Source organism: Rhinoderma darwinii, chromosome 13 (genome assembly GCF_050947455.1).
Source record: "Rhinoderma darwinii isolate aRhiDar2 chromosome 13, aRhiDar2.hap1, whole genome shotgun sequence".
Taxonomy (NCBI): domain Eukaryota; kingdom Metazoa; phylum Chordata; class Amphibia; order Anura; family Rhinodermatidae; genus Rhinoderma; species Rhinoderma darwinii.
The window spans coordinates 41,333,384-41,352,211 of NC_134699.1; positions in this window are offsets into that span (position 1 = coordinate 41,333,384).

Here is an 18,828-nt window from a genome sequence, read left to right on the forward strand (position 1 = left end):
GAGCCAATTTCATCCTACAACAGGACAGTGACCCAAAGCACACCTCCAAATTATGCAAGAACTATTTAGGGAAGAAGCAGGCAGCTGGTATTCTATCTGTAATGGAGTGGCCAGCGCAGTCACCAGATCTCAACCCCATAGAGCTGTTGTGGGAGCAGATTGACCGTATGGTACGCAAGAAGTGCCCATTAAGCCAATCCAACTTGTTGGAGGGGCTTCTGGAAGCATGGGGTGAAATTTCTCCCGATTACCTCAGCAAATTAACAGCTAGAATGCCAAAGGTCTGCAATGCTGTAATTGCTGCAAATGGAGCATTCTTTGACGAAAGCAAAGTTTGAAGGAGAAAATTATTATTTCAAATAAAAATCATTATTTCTAACCTTGTCAATGTCTTAACTATATTTTCTAGTCATTTTGCAACTCATTTGATAAATATAAGTGTGAGTTTTCATGGAAAACACAAAATTGTCTGGGTGACCCCAAACTTTTGAACGGTAGTGTATATATAGATACTGTTCTTGTTTCAAGCTAAATAACCTGATAAATTAATTCTTCAGGTAATTATGGTCGTGTAGATACCTAATATGTGTAGGTTTTTGTTTTTATGTAATGTATGGGCAAAGTTTTATGCTAAATAATTAGGTTTTTTTTAGTGAACACTTCTCAACAAATTATTATTTTTTGCTAAGTTTTTTTTAATCCCATGAAGGGATAACTTTTGAACAACTTTATTTTATACCTATAAAGTATTTGCATACTCCTGTATGCTAATACATTATAGTGTGTCACTATGACACAGGCTGCTGTTCGGGCAACACATAATGTGCCCTATCAGCAGTCTAAGGCCCCATTTACACGACAGGGATTTACGGCCGTGTGACATGGGGCCTTAGATGGCATCAGCTAGAGGGTGCTGTGTGGCACTACCTACAGGTGGGCCGTGGCTACAGAGGGAAGTTTGTGGCATTATCTACAGAAGGAAGTGTGTGGCAAAAAAACTTTACAAATGAAATTCATCCGTTTTTAAAATGGAATGGGAAAAAAAATGATGCAAAACGGGTCAAAATTGGCCATTAAAAACGGGAGCACGGAACGGGAATGGATGCAAAACAGACCGAGAAAAACGGACCAAAACAGCCGTTTTTAACAGCTGACACTCGGACCCTGTCGTGTGAATAGAGCATTACAGAACAGACTGCCCTGGGGTCCTTTCTATGTCCCCAGGGCTGACTGCAGAGGGTTCCCTGGTTTACAATTGGGTCACCGAAAAAACTTAATGACGCGATCAAAGGGGGAATTTCCTTTAGATCATGCCGTGGTCACAGACTGCTGCTGTCAAATTGTTAAACGAGTTTCCTCCGATCCCGGCAGTATTCAGGAGGCTGCTCTAAGTACAGAAGTTAATTTCAGCTCCTGCTAAGATCATGATTTGGGACCTGAACCACACACGGTAAAAAGACAGTGGGCATTCAGGAAGGGGTTAAATAGAAACCTTTCTGACTAGATCACAACATATTTATACATCAGGTCTGGCAGGTCTCCCAGTCTGTGGGTTTGGATACGGACCTCATTTGCTTAATTTTTAATTCATGCTTTGTGGCTTATGCTTTGTCAGGAGCAGCGAGCTACAGTGATGAAGGGTGGCATTTTCAAAGCAGCAGAGGCGTAGCTAGGGGTTTAGCACAGGGTGGGGAAACAAATTTGAGTAGGCCCCAACCCAGTGGGCCCCACACACAGTATAATGACCCCTTAGTGGCCCCACATAGTATAATGCCCCAATAGCTGCCCCCACAGAATAATGCCCCTATGGTTGCCCCCACACAGAATAATGCTCCCATAGATGCCCCTACATAGTATAATGACCTGTTAGTTCCCCCACATATTATAATGATCCCTTAGTGGCCTCAACACAGTATAATGACCCCTTAGTGGCCCCCACACAGTATAATGCCCCTATAGTGCCTACCCACACAGACTAATGCCCCTCCATACAGTATAATGCCCCTATAGCTGTTCCCACACAGTATAATGCCCCTAAAGCTGTCCACACACAGTATAATTCCCATATAGTGCCTCTCGCTCAGTATAGTGCCCCATATCTGCCCACATACAGTATAACGCCCAATAGCTGCCCGCATACGGTATAATGCCTCCATAGCTGCCCCATACACAGTTCAATGCACTCATAATGCCCCCCACACAGTACAATGACCCCTTAGTGGCCCCCAAATAGTATAATGCCCCACTTAGCTGCCCCCACAGGTTAATAATGGCCCTAAGGTTGCCCCCATACAGAACAGTGCTCCCATAGCTGCCCACACACAGTATAATGACTCCTTAGTGGCCCCCACACAGTATAATGCCCTTATAGCTGCCCCACACAAAATAATGCCCCCATAGCTGCCCACATACTGTATAACTCCACATAGCTGCCCACATACAGTATAATGCCCCCAAAGCTGCCCCTACACAGTATAATGCCCTCATAGTGCCTCCCACACAATGTAATGCCCCCATAGCTGCTCCCACACAGTATAATGCCCCATAGCTGCCCACATACAATATAATTTCCCATAGCTGCCCACATACAGTATGATGCCCCATAGCTACCTCTACACAGTATAATGCCCTCATAGTGCCTCTCACACAGTGTAATGCCCCATAGCTGCCCAACACAGTATAATGTCCCATAGCTGCCCACATACTGTACAATGCCCCATAGCTGCCCACATACAGTATAATGCCCCCATAGCTGCCTCATACAGTATAATGCCCCCATAGCTTCCCCATACAGTATAATACCCCATAGCTGCCCTCATACAGTATAATGCCCCTATAGCTGCCCTCATACAGTATAATGCCATCATAGCTGCCCCATACAGTATAATGCCCCCAAAGCTGCCCCATACAGTATACTTCTCTATTGCAGCCCCCCATACCCAGTATAATGCCCCAGAGTGCCTAATAAAAATAATTACCTATCCCCGTTCCCACGACGAGTGGAGGAGATCTGTCTGCTTCCCTGCTCTGTGCAGTATGTCACTACATCGCGCCTGTCTGCGTGGAGCCGCTCACAACTGGAGCTGGCATTACACAGTAAATGCTGGCGCAAAGAGCCGTCAGCTCCTTGCTCTAGCATCGGATCCATTCAACATTGGATATGAGGACACAGGTACAGATAAAACTGGGACACACCGGCGCTGGGGGACCAGCCCTGGGCCCCACCATCTCAGTGGGCCCAGGGTCACCGCCCCCCTACCCCCTCCCCTCCTGCTTGCTATGCTACTGCAAAGCAGCAGGTGTATTTGGAATAATAGTGGTGTGTAATGTGGGCACAGTGGAGGGGTATTCTGGGATATACCCAAACCTCAGAAAACTCTTTCAAGTGTTTACATGACATATGTACGTAAGTGGTCTGCAGCGTAAATCTCTACTTTTGCTATAAAACCACAAGTCCCAGCCTGCCAGGACACAGTGAAGCTTACAATGGGTGCTGAAAGTCCTATAGTAAAGAGAGTCATGCTTGCTCAACAGTTATCTGCTCTAGCTACTAAAGAGGGGTTAATAGTCAGGAATCAGGAGACTCCCCTATATAAACTCCATATGTCCTTTTTGGGAAAAAAAACTAGCGGTTGCTTACCTTAGACATCCACTTTACTTTAGGCCTTATTCACACGACAGTGAAAAATGGCCGTGTGATGGCCGTTCTTTTAACGGCCGTCACACGACCGCTTTCAGAACAATGATGTTCTATGGGTATATTCAGACGGCCGTTTCATTTAACGGCCTGTGAATAATGCCCTTAAAAAAATAGGACATGTCCTATTTTTGGCCACTTTAACGGCCTGACGGCCCCCATAGAAGTCAATGGATCCGTTTATAACGGTTGTCAAAACATGTAATAACCATTAAAAACGGATCTATGACATGGAGATTGGCAAGGGAACTACTAGTTCCCTTGCTGGCTATCGGCGGTGCGACGACACATACTCACCGATGCAGCGCTGACCTCTTCAGGTGTCGTCTCTCGTCTTCACGGGTTCTGCCAAGGTGACGCGATGACGTCATCGCGCTGCCTTTGCAGATCCTGTGAAGACGAGAGACCACAGGTGAAGAAGACAGCGCTGCATCGGTGAATATGTAGGGCATTCATGTCGGGCTGTGTGGCATCATCTACATCGGGGCTGTGTGACATCATATAAAGGGGGGCTGTGTGTCATCTACAGGGAAGCTGTGTGGCATCATATACAGGGAGGTGTGTGGCATCATATACAGGGAGGTGTGTGTGGCATCATATACAGGGCGGCTGTAAATAGTGTCTAGGTGAACATGTGACCTTCCTTTGGGTGTTTTCAGGGGGTTGGGACAAAAAAAGCCTGACCAATGAAATTCATTCGTTTTTTTTAACGCCCATGAAAAACTGATGCAAAATGGATGTCAAATGGACAGACGGACTGGAAATGGATGAAAATTTAGAGACACACTGATGCAAAATGGCCATGAAAAACTGACCGTTGATCCGTTTTTAATGGACATTTTCTTTTCACTGTTGTGTGAATATAGCCTTAGTATGTGACATCTTTTGCACTACTGTTAAGCAATTACAGGATGTTCAGACTGTCTAATTATTTATTATTTATTTGGTAATCTGTCATGCGGCAGACGGAGATGTGACTCACAGAAGGGAAAACGAGGCTTCACCTGTAACAATTTATACTAAGTACAAATAACATAGGTGGAGGATGAACACACAGGTAATTAAGAGTCCTTAATTATTGTAATAAATGCTACAAGTCTCTTGTGGAAAGTAGTCCTAAAGTCCACAAATTTGTAGCTATTAAAAACTAAAAAGAAAGTTCAGTACAATGTAAATTATCTTAAATAAGTCTACTAAATCATCCAAGTTCCAAGGCTCAGTCCCAGGGGCGTAACTAGGTTAGACTGGGCCCCATAGCAAACTTTTGACTGGGCCTCCACTCCACTAGGTGCCATACACGTCCCCCCTTGTAGATAGTGCTCCTGAAGATAGTGCCCCACATAGATTGTGCCATACAGCCCTCTGTAGATTGTGCCATACAACCCCCCTATAGACAGTGCCCTACAGCCCCTCCTGTAGACAGTGCTATACAGCCCCCCCTGTAGACAGTGTCACAACCCACTTGTAGATAGTGCCCCCACTACCCCTTGTAGATACTGCCATACAGCTCCCTATAGATATTACCATACCTCCCCATGTAGATATCGCCATAAAGCTCCCCTCTAGATAGCGCCATACAGCTCCCGCTGTAGATAGCGCCATACAGCCCCCCTGTAGATATTACCATACAGGGTGGTAACTAGTCCCATAATAAAATTCTGGAACGATAAAGACCAGAAAGGTACAATAACCTTCACGACGGGGCCTTGAAAACCTTTCTCCCATGAACCCACTCTGGCCCAGGAATCTCAGTCCCTTTTTGGCTTCCATCTCCACATGAGTGGTAAAAATGTGTACTGCTTCCTCCTCTTGGTTGTTGCCACCTTGCTTGTTGCCCATAGAACTATCTACAGGGGTTTTGCTTGCAAAAAATCCTTAAATGTTAACCCCCTCAATGGCACCCTATGCCACCCTCTATTCCCTTTCCTGTTACATTCTTCTCCCAGCTCTAGTGCCACTCCTCTGTGTTTTGCTTGTCCTGTGCGCCGCGATGCCATGGCAACAGGACGCTTGGCTATGACGTCACTGACCTGAGCATCCAAACCAATTCTGGCGGCCTATTTAAACAGGCTATGTCAGTTCTTATTTTCTGGTCCCTGCATCTAACCTGCATATAAACTATAGCTTGCTTGTATTTTGACCCAGCTTTCCTATCTTGGACTTTGCCTATTGTATTGCCCCTTGGATTCGCTGACTTCTGTTTGTTTGTCTCTCTCGTTTGACCTCTGGTCTGGACCCCTGACTCCCCCTGTGCCTCAGTTACACCCCCTGGGTTTGTCGTTTTTTATTGATCTTCTGGTTCTGACCACGACCTCGTCTGAATTCAGTCCCGTTCCTACATCACTGTGCGTCCTGCTGCCAGTGAGTCACTATTTTGAGCCCCATGACCTGGGGATTCCACCAGTTAAGTCGTTGCTGCTGTCCCTGATAAAGAACTGGGGGATCCCTTAGACTCCGCACATCTAACTTCAGTCAGTGTTGACTGATTGCAGTGTCAAGGTTCCACCACAAGGTACGCCTTCCTAACGCTACCCTTGTCCTGCTCCTGGGTACATCTTTAGGAATATATTACCTACGCATCTCCCCTATATATTCACTGAATAGGCTATAAATGTGGAGCTTTACTTTAAATGTCAAGCATTGCAGTATAACTACACATACTACCATAATCATGTGGAAGTTGTCATAAAGGCTCAGCACAAAGTATTTTTAGAAAGTTGAATGTCCGGTGTCTCCAACCACTCCTTACAATGATCCTATAATGGAGAGTTATATAGAATCACAAATCTTTGAAGTCAGCAAGTGCTTTTTACAAAGACTGTCAGACCTGGCTCATATAAAGCTTACAATTGGATGTTATTAATGATCTGGGTCTGGGCTGATAAAGTGAAGGGCAGCTCTTATATTCTACATTGTCATACTTATTATTTTACAAGTTAAAGCACAGCACTGGGATAATGAACCCAAAGATGGGATAATGTACACAGTGATATTATGATGTCATAGTACAAAGACTATGTAAACAATGGGCCTCATTTATAAAAATGATCCAACAGAAAAACTGGCCTTGTAGTCTAAAGCAACTAATCAGAGGTCAGCTGTAATATCTTAAGCTGCTCTGGAACAATGAAAGCTGCTCCGTGATTGGTTGTTTTGGCGACAAGTCCGGTTTTTCTGTTTGACAGAATTCTATAAATGAGGCCCAGAATTGTCACAGTAAGGTATAATGCACACAGTGATGTCCTTACACATAAATAAATTATCCCAATACAGGGATATTTTATCACAGCACAGGAATAATAAAAACAGTAATGTCACAGTAAAAATATGTTCACACGTAGCGTATACAGTGCAAATTTTGCGTCCGGATTTGCGGGCAGAAAATCTGCAGTGTATTACAGGTGCGGCAAAGTGGATGAAGTTTTAGCAAAGCTCATCCATACGCTACGAAAAAAATTAGCACAAAAATTGCATAAATTGACCTGCATTGCGGATTATAAATCCTGCTGCATATCCATTTATGCTGCAGATTGGCTGCGCATTTGTTGCAGAATTTCCTCATTAAGTACAATGGTGAAGTCAAATTTCACCAGAAATTAAATAGTAAAGCCTATAATAACCTCTTGTGGCGATGTCAACATAATACGTCCGTGCCCTTCTGGCTGCCATGTGTCCAGGTGGCCCACTGTGATTGAGTGCATCGGTCAGATGTGAGGGGTTCGTCTGGACACAGAGCAGTTGGAAGATCAAAGATGCGTTGCTATGGCAATGCCGGGAGAGGTGAGTATAGGCTCTTTTTTGATTCTTTGGCAGCCGGTTTTCATAGCGGTCAATCCGGCCAAAGATACACACCAAATTAAAGCACAATTTGGTGCAAAAATTAAGCCAGATTTCCTTGTGGAGTTTTGTGCAGTGTATTCGATCCATGTGAACATACACTAAGGCTGGATTACCACAAAATGGAAATGCTGCAGATTTTCAGTCAGGAATTTCTGTGCGGAAAATCCACTGTAAAAAAATTAAATGAGAGTTTAAAGCGCTGTACAGTAATTATACCCTTTTTTACTTTCCTGTGTACTCAGCCTTTGTACCAGAAAAAAAAGTTGACTATTATATGTTCAGAGCACCTACTGATTTACTTACCAATGTGCTTTGCCTGTGTCACAGATGGAAAAAAAACTGGATGATACATATTCATTTTATAAACATTACACATGTTTGTTTTCTTTAGTTTGCAGTGTGCTATGCCCATGTTAAAGATGGAAGGAAACGACAATGATGCATCTACAGAAAATTTTAATTCACAGTTTTGAAGACAGGAGTTAAAATACCAGCAAAAAAATATATATATTTTCTTTTAGGAAGTGTGGCTTTATAGGGGAGAAACAGAATAGTATATATCAGGCTGGGATTTAGAGGTTGTTAATGCTTGTTTTGCTGTTCTACATGCTGCAGGGGGGAAATCCAGACCAGCATGTGCAAAGTAGAAAGCAAATTATATGGCACATTAGCGCTGAATGGCTGAGCTGGTCCACATTCACACTGAAAATTGTGCCCTGATAATTCTGCGCTTAGCAGAAAAAGGGAGTTGGAACCAGCGCTGAGAGTAGAAAATCTGTTAAAAACGGGAATCTTCTTCCAAGTTTGAATGTTACTTTGTTAAAAAAACAAAACAATGGACTGTGAAAAAATATATAGTGGTGACGGGCAGGTAATGTCCGAGGTACAGAGAGTGATGAGGAGATAGGCGGTAGCGCTTACTTATATTCTGGGGTTGTATCATGCAACACATGATTTCAAACAACACTCTTGACTGGTTCAGTGGATCAGTTTTGTGATTTGCCACCAAATTTAAAAATATTCTAAATTTGTTGAACTCTGTGAACGCCCCTATTTTAAAGCAAATCTTGAGCCTTTCCGCTCATTCCATTGTCTGGGAAGGCCTATCAAGCCATATTTTAGAACTTTTAATTTATCAAACTATATTCTTGTGCTACACCCTGTCTAGCACATTGACACGACATAAGCTCATAAATCATGAGTCACCTCATCATTTAATGAGTTGTATAAGTAGGTGAATGATTTACACACGGTTTTATTGTAATTTTTCTATCTAAATACTTATATGCAAATCAACTTAAAGAGGCTCTGTCACCACATGATAAGTGCTCTATCTCCTACATAATGTGATCGGTGCTGTAATGTAGATTACAGCAGTGTTTTTTATTTAGAAAAACGATCATTTTTGATGGAGTTATGACCTATTTTAGCTGTATGCTAATGAGTTTCTTAATGACCAACTGGGCGTGTTTTACTTTTTGACCAAGTGGGCGTTGTGGAGAGAAGTGTATGACGCTGACCAATCAGTGACCAATCAGCGTCATACACTTCTCCCCATTCATTTACACAGCACATAGTGATCTTACTAGATCACTATGTGCAGCCACATACACACACATTAACGTTACTCAAGTGTCCTGAAACATAATAGACATCACTGCCAACCAGGACAAGATGTCTATTCAGAATCCTGACACTTCACTAACGTTTGTGTGTCATTTACAGCACAGCACATCGAGATCACGCTGGGCTGTCATTTACAGAGTAATCTCGCGAGATTACACTTGCTGTGCTGTAAATGACACACAAACATTATGTACAAGACAGGGCACTTATAATGTGGTGACAGAGCCTCTTTTAGTACTGTAAAATATTTGCAGTAAAAAAAATTGTACTATTACCATTTTTGGTACAGAAGTCGAATTTCCACTTAAGAAAAAATTAGATTCTATTGGAGGATGAATAAAAGGCTCCAGAGATAAGAATATATTTTTTATATATATACATGCAGAATATTCCCCCTTGGTTTAAAGTATACTGTATATGTGCTTGGAGAAGCGGGCAAAACTGTAAAATTTACAACCATGAAATCTAAGCTCGGTTACATGATTATTACACTGTGTCACTAATAAATTTGCCTAAGGGCTAAACTAAGGGGAGATAGTCTAAGGGAATACTTATGCCAACTCCCTGGAGTAGTCTACAATTGAACTGCTGGCAGCTTGCAGGTGATTTTCTATAGAGAGGTACAAAATCAGTATGGGAACACAAATATGGGTGTATCAGGAAGCAAAGTCCAACAACAGCCCAGGTCTATCCAAATACAGCAAATGAAAATCATACCTTTACGCACGACTAAAAACCTTGTAAAAGGCAGGTACAAATAGTAGCTTTTGGCTGGCAGAAACCTTTTGGCGCACTCTTAGCCTTTAAGAAAACAGGGGCAGCGCATCCCCCATAAGGGGAAGCAGGAGCTGCTACACATGGGCGGCAACAGGAAATAGATAAGGAAGTCTGTTTAGGTAAGCAGCTGGTGACCCATCACAATGATCAAGTGGGACAAGCTATTATTGTGCTGGTATCCCCCATTTTGGGAGGTAAGCATATTTCTTGGGTCTTCTCTCTATTGCTTTAGGAGCTGTGGATGAGTCAGAATTTTTTTCTACAGATGTGATTTTTAATGGTCATAAACAATTTTGTTTTTGGATACTCTTGAACTCATCTTCATACACAGCCACACAAGCTATGGTAATATATATATATCTCAACAGGTCTTGCTGTAGATCTGTGCCTCCACACAATCCTGTTCTACAGGCAGTTCTTTCCTCCTCATGGCTTGGTTTTTGCAAATCACGTCCAATCAAATGAATTCATCACAGATAGACTCCAATCAAAAATGATCAAAGATGATCTAGAGAATTGGGAGGCCCCAGAGCTAAATTTCAAGTGTAATTTCAAAGCGTCTGAATACTTAAAGAGGCTCTGTCACCAGATTTTGCAACCCCTATCTGCTATTGCAGCAGATCGGCGCTGCAATGTAGATTACAGTAACGTTTTTATTTTTTTTAAAACGAGCATTTTTGGCCAAGTTATGACCATTTTTGTATTTATGCAAATGAGGCTTGCAAAAGTACAACTGGGCGTGTTTACAGTAAAAGTACAACTGGGCGTGTATTATGTGTGTACATCGGGGCGTTTTTACTTCTTTTACTAGCTGGGCGTTAGGAATGGGAGTGTATGATGCTGACGAATCAGCATCATCCACTTCTCTTCACAACGCCCAGCTTCTGGCAGTGCAGACACACAGCGTGTTCTCGAGAGATCACGCTGTGACGTCACTCACTTCCTGCCACAGGTCCTGCATCGTGTCGGCCACATTGGCACCAGAGGCTACAGTTGATTCTGCAGCAGCATCAGCGTTTGCAGGTAAGTAGCTACATCGACTTACCTGCAAACGCCGATGCTGCTGCAGAATCAAATGTAGCCTCTGGTGCCGATGTGTCCTCGCTCGTCTGACACGATGCATGACCTGGGGCAGGAAGTGAGTGACGTCACAGCGTGATCTCTCGAGAACACGCTGTGTCTGCACTGCCAGAAGCTGGGCGTTCTGAAGAGAAGTGGATGATACTTCTCGTCAGAACGCCCAGCTAGTAAAAGAAGTAAACACGCCCCGATGTACGCACATAATACACGCCCAGTTGGACTTTTACTTTAAACATGCCCAGTTGGACTTTAGCAAGCCTCATTTGCATAAATACAAAAATGGTCATAACTTGGCCAAAAATGCTCGTTTTTTAAAAATAAAAACGTTACTCTTATCTACATTACAGCGCCGATCTGCTGCAATAGGAGATAGGGGTTGCAAAATCTGGTGACAGAGCCTCTTTAACCCCTTCCCGACATACGCCGTATATATACGGCGCTGTCGGGAGGTGGTTCCCGCAAAGCGCCGTATATATACGGCGCAGTGATGGTGCGGGCTCAGAAGCAGAGCCGGCACTATCACCGCGGGGTGACAGCTGTATTATACAGCTGGCACCCTCCTGTAACTGCCAGGACCGGAGCTACTCTCCGATCCGGCAGATTAACCCCTCAGATGCTGCGCTCAATAGAGCGCAGCATCTGATAGGTTTTCACCCGATCGGCAACCCAGTGATGCAATCGCTGGGTTGCTGTGGCAATCGGACGCCAGAAAATGGCGTCCGAGTCTGCCTTGTACGGGAGCCGATGAGGACCCGCCTGCGGCGTGTCCTCATAGGCTTGCTGTCAGTGAATAACTGACAGCGCTAATACACTGCACTACGTATGTAGTGCAGTGTATTAGAGTAGCGATCGGGGCATCAGGCCCTCATGTCCCCTAGTGGGACAAGTAAAAAAAGTAAAAAAAAGTAAATAAAAATGTGGTAAAACAATAAAAACACACACATTTCAAATAAAAATAAAGCTAAACTGACTTTTTTCCCATAGTAAGTCTTTTATTATGGGAAAAACCGTAAAAATAAAAAAACCTATACATAATTGGTATTGCCGCGTCCGTAACGACCCAAACTACAAAACTATTATGTAATTTATCCCGCACGGTGAACGCGGTAAAAAAAAAACATGAAAAACAGCGCCAGAATCTTTGTTTTTAGGTCACATCTCCTTCCAAAAAATGCTATAAAAAGTGATCAAAAAGTCACATTTACTCCAAAATAGTACTAATAAAAAACGCCAATCCGTGCCGCAAAAAATAATCCCTGACACCGCTTTGTGCACGCAAAAATAATAAAGTTATGGGTCTTAGAATATGTCGACAGAGAAAACAAATGATTTTATAAAAAAAGTGATTTTATTGTGCAAAAGCCGCAATACATAAAAAAAACTATATAAATTTGGTATCGCCGTAATCGTATCGACCCGCAGAATAAAGCTAACATGTAATTTAGGGCGCACCGTGGATGCAGAGAAAAAAAAACAATAAAAAACTATTCCAGAATTGCTTGTTTTTGGTAATTTCCTTTACCAAAAAATGAAATAAAAAGTGATCAAAAAGTCGTATGTGTTCCAAAATGGTACCAATAAAATCTACAGCCCGTCTCGCAAAAAACAAGCCCGCACACCGCTCAATCAACTGAAAAACAAAAAAGTTACGGCACTAGTAATGCGGTGATGAAAAAACATCTCAATGCGCAGGCCGGAGGGGAACATTCCTTCAGTTTCAGGTCCCTAGTATTTAGGAACTAGGAAAGGGCAGGGACATAGAACATCCGCTGGAAGCGAGGGCGCCCGTATTATACCAGTGCAAAACTTTCCCAGCAATATTTCCCAAACTACGAAGGAGAAAAAGTCCCCAAAAGGTGCAGAGCGTTACAAAGGAGGGATAAGAAAGAAAACCGTTTATCAGTGTGACACCGGCCTGCGCATAACGGATTGCTTCACAGCGTAACACACATCTATGGATAATTGTATTATTTACCCCATTATTATGCCCTGATGTACTCCGCACAGATTACATATACCCTGATGTTCTCCGCACAGATCACATATACCCTGATGTTCTCCGCACAGATTACATATGCCACCACATTATAAGCTGAAATACCAGCAAAACCCCAAACAGAACTACTACCAAGCAAAATCCATGCTCAAAATGGCGGTCTTTCCCTTCTTAGCCCTACAGTGTGCCCAAACAGCAATTTATGGCCACAAGTAAGGCATTACCATGCCCGGGAGAACCCGCTTAACAATTTATGGGGTAAGATTCTCTAGGGGCACAACATCTTGTGCGGTGAATGGGCAGATCAGTGGAGAAATTGCAATTTTCACTTTGCACCATCCACTGCGTATTCATTTCTGAAAAACACCTGTGGAGTCTAAATTGTCACTACATCCCTTGATAAATGCCTTTAGGGGTGTAGTTTCTAAAACGGGGTCACTTTTGTTTGGTACATCAGGGGTTTTGCAAATGCAACATGGCGTCCGCAAACCATTCCAGCAAAATCTACGCTCCAAAAGATAAATACCGCTCCTTTTCTTCTGAATGCTCCCATATATGTAAACAGTCGATTATAACCACATATGGGGTGTTACCGTACTCGGGAGAAATTACTTTACAAATGTTGGGGTGCTTTTTCTTCTCTATTCCTTGTAAAAATGAAAAATGTGTATCTAAAACTACATCTTGTTGGAAAAAAAAAATATTTTTCATTTTCATGGCTTAATTCTAATTAATTCAGCAAAAAACCTTTGGGATCAAAATTTTCACTATACCCCTAGATGATTCCTCAGGGGGTGCAGTTTCCCAAATGGTGTCACTTTTGGGGTGTTTCCACTGTACTAGTACTACAGGGGCTCAGCAAATATGACATGACACCCAGAAACCATTCCAAAATCCAAATGGTGCTCCTTCCATTCTGAGCCCTACCGTGTGTCCAAACAGATGTTTGTGACCACATGTGGGGTATTATTTTACTCGGGAGAAGTTGCTTTACAAATGTTGTGGTGCTTTTTCTCCTTCAGTCCTTGTGGAAATGAAAAAAAAATACCTAAACCTACATTTTCTTTGAAAAAATGTAGATTTTCATTTTTACGGCCTAGTTACAATAAGTTCTGTAAAAAACCTGTGGGGTAAAACTGCTCACTCTACCCCTAGATAATTTCCTCATGGGGTGTAGTTTCCAAAATGGGGTCACTTGTTGGGGGTTTCCACTGTTTTGTCCCCTCAGGAGCTTTGCAAATGTGACATGGCCTCCGCAAACCATTCCTGCTAAATTTGAGTTCCAAAAGCCAAATGGCGCACTTTCCCTTCTCAGCCTCGCCGTGTGTCCAAACAGCCGTTTATTACCACATGTGGGGTATTGTTTTACTCGGGAGAAATTTCTTTACAAATTTTATGGTGCTTTTTCTCCTTTAGTCCTTGTGGAAATGAAAAAAAATTAGCTAAACCTACATTTTATTTGAAAAAATGTAGATTTTCATTTTCACAGCCTACTTGCAAAAATTTCTGCAAAAAACCTGTGGGGTCAAAATGCTCACTATACCCTAGATAATTTCCTCAAAGGGTATAGTTTCCAAAATGGGGTCACTTGTTGGGGGTTTCCACTGTTTTGTCACCTCAGGGGCTTTGCAAATGCGACATGGCCTCCGCAAACCATTCCTGCTAAATTTGAGCTCCAAGAGCCAAATGGCGCTCTTTCCCTTCTAAGCCCTGCCGTGTGTCCAAACAACTGTTTATTACCACATGTGGGGTATTGTTTTACTCGGGAGAAATTGCTCTACAAATGTTGTGGTGCTTTTTCTCCTTTAGTCCTCGTGGAAATGAAAAAAAATTAGCTAAACCTACATTTTATTTGAAAAAATGTAGATTATCATTTTCATGACCTAGTTCCAAAAATTTTTGCAAAAAAACTGGCCGGTCAAAATGCTTGCTACACCCCTAGATAAATTCCTCGAGGGGTATAGTTTCCAAAATGGGGTCACTTGTTGGGGGTTTCCACTGTTTTGTCACCTCAGGGGCTTTGCAAATGTGACATGGCCTCCGCAAACCATTTCTGCTAAATTTGAGCTCCAAGAGCCAAATGGCGCACTTTCCATTCTAAGCCCTGCCGTGTGTCCAAACAACCGTTTATTACCACATGTGGGGTACTGTTTTACTCGGGAGAAATTGCTCTACAAATGCTGTGGTGCTTTTTCTACTTTAGTTCTTTTGGAAATGAAAAAAAATTAGCTAAACCTACATTTTATTTGAAAAAATGTAGATTTTCATTTTCATGGCCTAGTTCCAAAAATTTTTGCAAAAAAACTGGCCGGTCAAAATGCTTGCTACACCCCTAGATAAATTCTTCGAGGGGTGTAGTTTCCCAAATGGGGTCACTTTTGGGGGGTTTCCACTGTTTTAGTTCCACTAGACCTGTTCAAAGCTGACATGGTGCCTAAAATATATTCTAATAAAAAGGAGGCCCAAAATCCACCAGGTGCTCCTTTGCTTCTGAGGCCGGTGCTTCAGTCCAGTAGCACGCTACGGCCACATGTGGGATATTTCCTAAAACTGCAGAACCTGGGCAATAAATATTGAGTTGCATTTCTTGGGTAAAACCTTCTGTGGTACAAAAAAAATGGATTCAAAATGAATTTCTGGAAAAAAATAATGAACTTTGTAAATTTCACCTCTACTTTGCCTTAATTCCTGCGCAATGTCTAAAGGGTTAAGAAACTTTCTAAATGCTGTTTTGAATACTTTGAGGGGTGCAGTTTTTAAAATGGGGTGACTTATTGGCGGTTTCTAATATCTAAGGACCTCAAAGCCACTTCACAACTGAACTGGCCCCTGTAAAAATAGCATTTTGAAATTTTCTTGAAAATGTGAGAAATTGCTGCTAAAGTTCTAAGCCTTGTAACGTCCTAGAAAAATAAAATGATGATCAAAAAACGATGCCAATCTAAAGTAGACATATGGGGGATGTTAATTAGCAACAATTTTGTGTGGTATAACTGCCTGTCTTACAAGCAGATGCATTTAAATTGAGAAAAATGTTAATTTTTGCAATTTTTCGCTAAATTTTGGTGTTTTTCACAATAAATACTGAATGTATCGGGCAAATTTTGCCAGTAACATAAAGTCCAATGTGTCACGAGAAAACAATCTCAGAATCGCTTGGATAGGTAAAAGCATTCCGGAGTTATTACCACATAAAGTGAAACATGTCAGATTTGAAAAATGAGGCTCTGTCAGGAAGGTCAAAAATGGCCAAAGAGGGAAGGGGTTAAGTCCATGTGAGTTTCTCCTTTTAACCAAATTAGCAAAGATTACTAACATTTTGTGTTCACTTTGTCATTATGGGGCATTGAGTGCAGGATGATGGGGAAAATCTTACATTTTTCTTTTATTTTAGCACAAGGCCTCAACATAACAAAATGTGAAGAAATGAAAAGGTCTGAAGACTCTCCATATTCATTGTATAAACATCCAGAGATATGAAAAAAAACCTGCTAACGGTAAGTATCTTAGGCCTCATGCACACGGTCGTACAAAGTATGGGAGCACCGACCGCAAAAAGAAAACGATAAGATATGTCCAATCTGTTGCGTTAAAGTTCTACGGCCAGGACACCTTCTGGCCATAAACGGGAAGGTGTCCGTGGACAATAGAAGTGAATGGGTCAGTAATTGCGGACCACAATTGCGGTCTGCAATTACAGACGATTTTTACGGTCGTGTGCATGGGGCCTTAGGGTGTACAATAAAACTGCTATATTAGTTTGTTACAATTCCCATGACTTACCTTTCACATCCCTGATGGATAATTTAACAATTTATACAGGATGATGTTTCAAGCAGATCTCTTTACAGTTGGTTCTCTCAATCTTATTTGAATGGGGCTGAGAAATTAACATGGGGTGGAGTAGAGGAATGGGTTAGAGCAGTTAATAGGAATAAGAAGAAAAGTGGTACGGATGAGCATATAAAGTGCATGCATACTAATGTGAGAAGCCTCAATAACAAGATTGAGGCATTAGAATTGATAATGCTGGAAGAGAATTGTGACATAGTGGGGATAAGTGAGACCTGCCTGGATTATAGGTATGACTCGGCTGTTAATTTGCAGGGTTACAGTCTATTTAGAAATGATCGTACTAATAAGAAAAGGGGAGGGGGTTGCTTATATGTAAAATCCTGCCCAAAACCCATCCTGCGTGATCATGTCTATGAGTGAAATGATCGTGTGGAGTCCCTATGGGTGGAAATAAGGAGAGGGAGAAAGAATAATAAAATACTGATAGGAGTTTGTTATAAGTCTCCAAGTATAATGGAAGAAGCAGAAAATCAACTAATAAAGCAAATAAATGAGGCAGCAAATAATAATGATGTCATTATTATCGGGGACTTTAACTACCCCGATATAAACTGGAGGACAGAAACCTGCAGATCCTACAAAGGAAACAGGTTTTTGACAATTACCTATCACAACTCGTGCAAGATTCAACAAGGGGGGGCACATCTAGACCTAATTTTAACCAATAGGCCAGACAGGATATCAAAAGTACAGGTTGGGGGTCACCTAGGTAATAGTGACCACTAAAATAATACGTTTTTATGTAGGCTTTTATAAGATGTTTGGTAGAGTACCTACAAAAACCCCAAAATTCAGAAAGGCCAATTTTCATGGGTTAAGGGATGACCTTAAGGGCATAAACTGGGAGAATGTCCTCAAAAATTTAAATACACAAACTAAATGGGACATTTCTAAAAGCCTCTTAATAATAAGAAACTTAAAAGGCCTGTTCATACTGAGTTTTTAGCAGGCAGAAAATTCTGCCTGGAAAGATCAGCTCCGTTTTTTTTTTAAGTGGTTTTGCACCACAGATGTTTTTTGACGCGATTTTTGCCCCGAACTTTTGCAGCGTTTTTTTGCTGCGTTTTTTTCACCTCTTTCTATAACAGGCAAAGGAAAAGAACGTGAGCATTTTTTGCCATAAAACGCGTCCCTTTCGCAGCGTTTTTTTCCGTCTCCCATTGATTTTAATGGGGTTTTTGAGGCGGAAAACGCCTCAAGATAGAGCATGTCGCTTTTTTTTTCCCGCAAGCGTTTTATTCCAACTCAACCTCCCATTCAAATCAATGGGAGGCAATTTTGGTAGTTTTTTGCCGCGGGTTCCGCGACAAAAAACTCTGTGTGAACTAAGACTGAAAGTGTCGGCCCTCTCAAAAATAATCTGGGTATAATGGTGGAGGAGGATGAAGAAAAGACTGATTTATTAAATGCCTTTTTCTTTACTGTATTTACACATGAAAATCCAATGTCAGACGACATGATTAGGGATAAAGTCAATTCTCCATTACATGTCACCTGCTTAACCCAGCCAGAAGTGCAGCGCCGCCTTAAAAACACTAAAATTGACAAATCATCGGGTCTGGAGGGTATAAACTCCCCACGTTCTGCAGGAATTAGGTACCATAAAAGACAGACCCTTATTTCTGATATTTAAGGATTCTATGGTCACGGCTATGGGGTATGTGGACCCACTAGGCCACTCTGGAGTAGCAGCTGGCCAAACAACAGTCAATGAAAGTCTTTAGGAGAAGAGTACTTGGGTAGAAGATAGGCAGACACTTGGCATGGCAGACACTTGGCGTGATGACACTTGGCACAGATGACACTGGTAAACAAAGAAATAGGATGGGCACGACAAGATATGTAAAAAGGTGCTTGGAGCGCTGACTCAACAAATGTGTAACAATACACAAAAAGAAGAGGAAAGACAACTGCTATTAGAATCGCACATCCAAAACAATCTAACCGGTTAAGGACT